We start from the raw sequence: 6,843 nt of genomic DNA on the forward strand, positions 1-6,843 counted from the left end.
ATGGCTCGTTACGACTCGATTATGTAGCATGTGAAATCAAATTGTCAAGTTTCATGCAAGGTACAAGTATATAAACAAGTTAGGAAGGTTGCATAATCATTTGGTTAAGTTTGACAAAAAGTCAAACTTTGGTCGGTCAAAGTCAACGAAAAAGTCAACACGTTCGGGTCGTGTCCCGAACTATTTTTCTGAGGTTTTTAATCATGTATGAGCATGTTAGGACAAGTTACATGTGAATCGGAGGTGCGTAGCATAGCAAACATTATTCGAAAATTGACCAAGTTGGACAGACCATAATGGCGCGCCGCGCGGGTATATGGCGCGCCGCGCCATTACCTGTGCAGAGAGTTCTGGCAACTTTTAAGTTTTATGCACGAACCTAACTTCAAACAATCACCATTTATGATCCGCAAACAATCAAGACAAGTATCTTATACCGTTGGGAAGGTAATTTGACGAGGAAAACAACTAAACACATTTCATCAATCAATCTACCTATTACAACAACCAAAACCGCATCTAATGCTTAACATTAACCGCATACAAGTTCATAAATGCAATTAAATGATTCGGGCAACCAATTTACATGAATGATATGCCGTTTCGAAGGTAATCAAGCATACAATCCAACTAAACACTTACCAATAATAATCCATGGCATTCAATGCATCAAAAGTCCATTTCAAGTTCATCAAACCCTAACCCAAATTCACCAAAATCAATAATCAAGTTCATGAAGTTTTCTAAGGCAACCTACACATCAAATTGAAGCTAGTGATACAAGGAACACAATTAGAACATGAACTTTTAACATCTAACAACATATGATCATCCAAAATTCAAGAACAACACACCAAAAGTCAAGTTCATGCTAGTTACACTAAAACAACGAGATCGAGCATATAAATTACACACACGACATCACAATGAGCCATAGACACTAACTAACACCATTTCAAGTCAAAAACACGAATTTAGAGAAATCTAGAGTTTTAGAAATGTTACCCAAACGAGATGAAGTTGGTACCAAAATGAAGAGGATGAAGAGAGGATTACGAATATGTAATTTATTTTGTTGTAAGCCTCCTAGATCGGATTTAGATGATGATTGAATGAATTTGGTAATGGTGTGTGTTCTTGCTAGAGAGAAAGAGAGAGAGATGGAGATGGTTGAATGGTGGTTATTGGGGTGGACTAGGTGACCTAGTCAACTAGTTTGCCCCGTGTTAATTTTAGTCCCTCAAGTTTGAATCGGGTGCGTGAATTACCTAATCGAGATAATTTAAAACGCGTATTAACGAAAGATGTTATAAATATATAACGGACTTTAAAATAGTTAAACGGAAAGTAACCGGAAAAAGGCGGGATGTTACATTACCTACTCCTTAAAAGAAATTTCGTCCCGAAATTTAAGTAGGCGTAGTAGTCGTTGTTTCTTCCTCGAGATTTTACGTTTCCGAATTCACGAATAGATGAGGATACTTCCTTTGCATTTGATCTTGTCTTTCCCAAGTAAACTCGGGTCCCCTTTTGGCATTCCAACGGACCTTGACAATTGGGATTCGGCTTTGTTTTAACGTTTTGACGGAGGTGTCCACAATTTCAACCGGTTCCTCCACAAAATGAAGTTTGTCATCGATAGTAAGCTCTTCGAGAGGGATGACGAGTTCGGGTTCGGCTAAACACTTTTCAAGTTAGATACATGGAAGGTAGGATGAACGGAGTTCAATTGAGGCGGAAGATCTAAACGATACGCAACGGTTCCAATACGCTCCAAGATTTCGAAAGGACCAATATACCGTGGATTTAGCTTCCCGCGTTTCCCAAAACGGATTACACCCTTCCAAGGTGCGACTTTTAACATGACGCGGTCACCGACTTGAAATTCAAGGTCGTTGCGTCTTTTGTCGGTATAGCACTTTTGACGACTCCGGGCCGTCCGAAGCCTATCTCGGATTTGAATGATCTTCTCGGTGGTTTCGTGAATGAGTTCAGGTCCGGTGATTTGTACGTCGCCTACTTCGGCCCAACAAAGAGGTGAACGACATTTTCGGCCATATAGCGCTTCAAAATGTGCGACTTTAATACTCGCGTGATAACTATTGTTGTAAGAGAACTCGGCGAGAGGTAAGTGCTTGTCCTAAGCTTTTCCGAAATCAACCACGCAAGCTCGTAACATGTCCTCTAAGGTTTGAATTGTACGTTCGCTTTGTCCATCGGTTTGAGGATGATATGCGGTGCTCATGTCTAAACGCGTTCCCAATGCTTCTTGCAAAGTACGCCAAAATCTAGAAACGAAACGGCCATCTCGGTCGGAGATAATCGATAAAGGTACACCGTGTCGGGCTACGATCTCCTTAATGTAAAGTTGTGCAAGTTTCTCCATTTTGTCCGTTTCTTTCATGGCCAGGAAGTGTGCGGATTTGGTGAGACGGTCAACAATAACCCAAATGGTATCATAACCGCCCGTCGTTTTTGGTAGTTTGGTGATAAAATCCATCGTTATACTTTCCCACTTCCATTACGGGATCTCGGGTTGTTGAAGTAGTCCGGACGGTCTTTGGTGTTCGGCTTTGACTTTGGAACATGTCAAACACTTGGAAACATAAGTAGCTACGTCCCTTTTGATGTCCGGCCACCAATATAGCTGTTTAAGGTCGTGGTACATCTTATTGGCACCGGGGTGAATCGAGTATCGTGACTTATGGGCTTCATCTAAAATAAGGCTTCGTAGGTCCCCATAACTAGGCACCCAAATCCTTCCGGCGTAATATCGGAGTCCGGTCTCCCTAATTTCGAATCGAGAGACGAGAATGTTCAAGAGCTCGTGTGAAAGGTTTTCATCCTTGAGGGCCTCATCTTGGGCTACCCGAATTTGGCTATTAAGGTTTGTGTGGATGGTGATGTTTAAGGCTCGGACACGAAGAGGCACCGCTCTTTCTTTTCGACTTAAGGCATCGGCTACTACATTTGCCTTCCCGGGATGGTAACGAAGCTCACAATCGTAATCGTTTAAGGTTTCAACCCACCTTCGTTGTCTCATGTTTAGTTGCTTTTGATCGAAAATGTGTTGGAGACTTTTGTGGTCGGTAAAGATAGTACTCTTGGTTCCATAAAGATAGTGTCTCCATATTTTAAGTGCAAAGACAACGGCTCCGAGTTCGAGATCATGTGTCGTATAGTTTCGTTCATGAATTTTGAGTTGTCGAGAAGCATAAGCAATGACTTTCGTTCGTTGCATCAATACACACCCAAAACCATGTTTCGAGGCATCACAATATACAACAAAGTCATCATTGCCTTCGGGAAGTGACAAGATAGGAGCGGTGGTTAGCTTCGTTTTCAAGATTTGGAATGCGGATTCATGTTCGGTCGCCCAAATGAATTTCTTTCCCTTGTGAGTCAATGCGGTTAGAGGACGTGCAACCAAAGAGAAGTTTTCGATGAATCTACGATAGTACCCGGCGAGACCCAAAAATTGACGAATGTGAGTAGGAGTAGTAGGAGTCTCCCATTTGCTAATGGCTTTGATTTTCATTGGATCGACTTTAATACCTTGGTCACTTACAACATGACCAAGAAATTGAACTTCCTTTAACCAAAATTCACACTTGGAGAATTTGGCATAGAGTTGTTCTTGTCTTAAAAGTTCAAGCACAAGTCGGAGATGTTGTTCGTGCTCTTCTTCATTTTTAGAATAGATCAATATGTCATCGATGAACACAATAACGAATTTATCGAGATACGGTTTGCACACGCGGTTCATAAGATCCATGAACACCGCCGGTGTGTTAGTGAGACCAAATGGCATGACAAGGAATTCATAACTACCATAACGAGTTCGGAAAGCGGTTTTGGAGACATCTTCCCCCTTAACCCTCAATTGATGATAACCCGAGCGGAGATCAATTTTCGAATATACACAAGACCCTTGTAGTTGATCAAAGAGGTCATCGATGCGAGGAAGAGGATATCGGTTCTTAACCGTCAATTTATTTAGTTCACGATAATCAATGCACATTCGTAGGGATCCGTCTTTCTTTTTAACAAACAAAATCGGAGCGCCCCAAGGTGAATGGCTAGGTTGGATAAAACCACGATCAAGTAGTTCTTGGATTTGACTTTGCAATTCTTGCATTTCAGATGGAGCTAGTCTATATGGTGCACGTGCTACGGGTTCGGCTCCCGGAATAAGATCGATTTGGAATTCAACCGGTCGATGAGGCGGAAGACCCGGCAATTCGTCGGGAAATACATCGGAATAGTCACTAACAATTGGCACATCATCGATGTGCTTCTCATCGGACTCGACTTTCTTAATGTGAGCAAGGATCGCAAAACAACCCTTACGGAGTAGTTTTCTAACTTTAATACACGAAACGAGGTTGAGTCCGGTGCAACTCTTATCGCCATAGACGATCAAAGGTTCACCATTCTCGATAGGAATTCGGATTGTGTTAAGATCACAAAGAATGTGAGATTTCGTTTTGACTAACCAATTCATACCGATTATTACATCAAAGCTTCCTAGTTCCATGGGTATCAAGTCAATTTCAAATTCCTTACCCAAAATGTTTATCGTACACCCTCGGTAATATGTGTCGGTACTTAATAGTTTCCCGTTAGCCACTTCAATGGTATAAGTGGTATCTAATGGAAGAGGTGGAGTGCTAAAAGAATGAGTCAAAGTCTTGGATACAAAGCATTTATCGGCACCCGAATCGAATAAACAAGAGACATAAGAATTGTTGAGAAGAAACGTACCCGTGACTAGTTCAGTGTCATCCCGGGCTTCCTCGGTGTTGATGTTGAAAGCTCGGCCGCGCGTGTTGGGGTTATCTTTCTTCTTTGGGCATGCATTTCTATAATGACCCGTTTGACCACATTCGTAACAAGTGCCCGTCTTTGGTGCATTGGGCCACTTTCGAGCAACGGGAGTGGCACTTTTACAATCGTTGGCCTTATGACCAACTCCTTGGCACCGGTGGCAAATTAACTTGCCACATTCACCAAAGTGATGTTTGTTGCATTTGTTGCAAAGAGGTAGGTTCCCGGCATAACCCTTCTTGCCGTCGGAGGTGTAAGGCTTCTTAGCAAAGTTGTTGTTGCTTGATTGGGAGGGTTCCCACATTCTTTTGTTGCCGCCCAATTTATCCTCGGCCTTAGGTGCTGGTACTACGATTTCGTCAACCGTTTCTATCAATTTGCGGGCCATGTTCAAAGCTTCTTGATGATTAGTGGGTTTGGATGACATTACTCCGTGTTTGATACTCTTTGGAAGACCATCCATGTAAAGTTCAACCCTTAAAGACTCGGGGTTCACAAGGTTTGGGCACATCAAGGCTAGTTCAGAAAATCGTTGATTATAGGCCTTGAGATCGTTTCCGACCGCTTTTAAAGTTCTTAGCTCTTGTTCGAGCTTTCGGGTTTCCTCGCGCGGAAAGTATTCGGTGATCATCTTTCCTTTCAAATCAGACCAAGAGAGAGCGTGGGCTTCATCGGTACCCACCGATTGTACATAGGTGTTCCACCAAGTGAGAGTGACGCCGGAGAAAGTGTGAGTGGAGTACTTGACCTTGTCTTGGTCCCGGCAACCGCTTATGCTGAAAACGGCTTCCGTTTTCTCAAACCATCGAGTGAGAGCAACCGGTCCTCCGGTTCCATCGAAAGTGTGAGGTTTGCACCCCATGAAAGCTTTATAGGAGCATCCCTCGTTTGAGTTACCGGCTCCATTGTTGTTGTTATTGTTGTTGTTGTTGTGGTTGTTATTATTATTGTTGTTGGATGAGTGACCGGCCATGGCCGCATCTACGGCGGTGGCTATCATCCGTTCGAGAGCTTGTTCGGGAGTTTCATTGCGGCGTACACGACGAGGAGCCATTGTTCCTTCAAGACACAAGAATATCATTGATTAGTATTCTCAATAATACTAACCGTGATATAGAATAAAGATAAAGAGAAGTTTTTCCTCGACTCGCCTTAAATTCTTTATGTCATAATGTCGGAACGTTCATATGAGTCACCGTAATATAATCCCGGAAATTATATTACCCTGATTCATATGTGCATTCGACATCATTTCATATAGTCAAGGTGGCGCGTCAATCAAATTAAACAACGTGAGATTAAGATGAACTAAGAGTAGATATGAGTAGAAGCGTTCGAGTATAAATGCACAAGTAGTCAAGTAATTCCTACTTCAAGTCTATATGCCGGTTGTAGTCTAGACTCACCAATGTACCCTATGACTCGAGGTTGACACCAATGAACTCTAAATCCCTACAACCAACGCTCTGATACCATCTGTAGCGACCCGACCAAATCGTCATTGACGGCGCCGTCTACTTAGGTCCCGTTACGTGGTCATAAGTCTTTAAAACAACGTTTGACCAAAAGATATGTCGCATTCATTTCAAATGTAAAGATTGTTCAAGTTTACAAGAATAGTTCCACCACAAGTTACGATACAAAGCTTTAAGTACAAATGAAACTTATGCGACACAATTTAAAAGTATCCAAAAGACGCTCCATGTATGCATATATACTCGACATCCAATGCAAGTATCAAAATAATGAGCGGAAGCATGTATCATGTATCGTTCAAGGACCTGAGAAAAACATAGAAATCTGTCAACGAAAACGTTGGTGAAATCATAGGTTTGAGTAAGTAAGTACAAGTGAACCACAAGATTTGCATCAATGAAATAATAGTAATACATTCCAAAAGTTTGTTTCACGAGCACCCAATTATCAATGCTTAACATTTCTCCCATTGAACCCCATCACTTAGTGCTAGAACATACACTGTTTCTCGAAAATATATTTCATTCGTAAACGGTAGCA

The sequence above is a fragment of the Rutidosis leptorrhynchoides genome, chromosome 2 (genome assembly GCF_046630445.1).
Source record: "Rutidosis leptorrhynchoides isolate AG116_Rl617_1_P2 chromosome 2, CSIRO_AGI_Rlap_v1, whole genome shotgun sequence".
In the NCBI taxonomy this organism is placed as follows: Eukaryota; Viridiplantae; Streptophyta; class Magnoliopsida; order Asterales; family Asteraceae; genus Rutidosis; species Rutidosis leptorrhynchoides.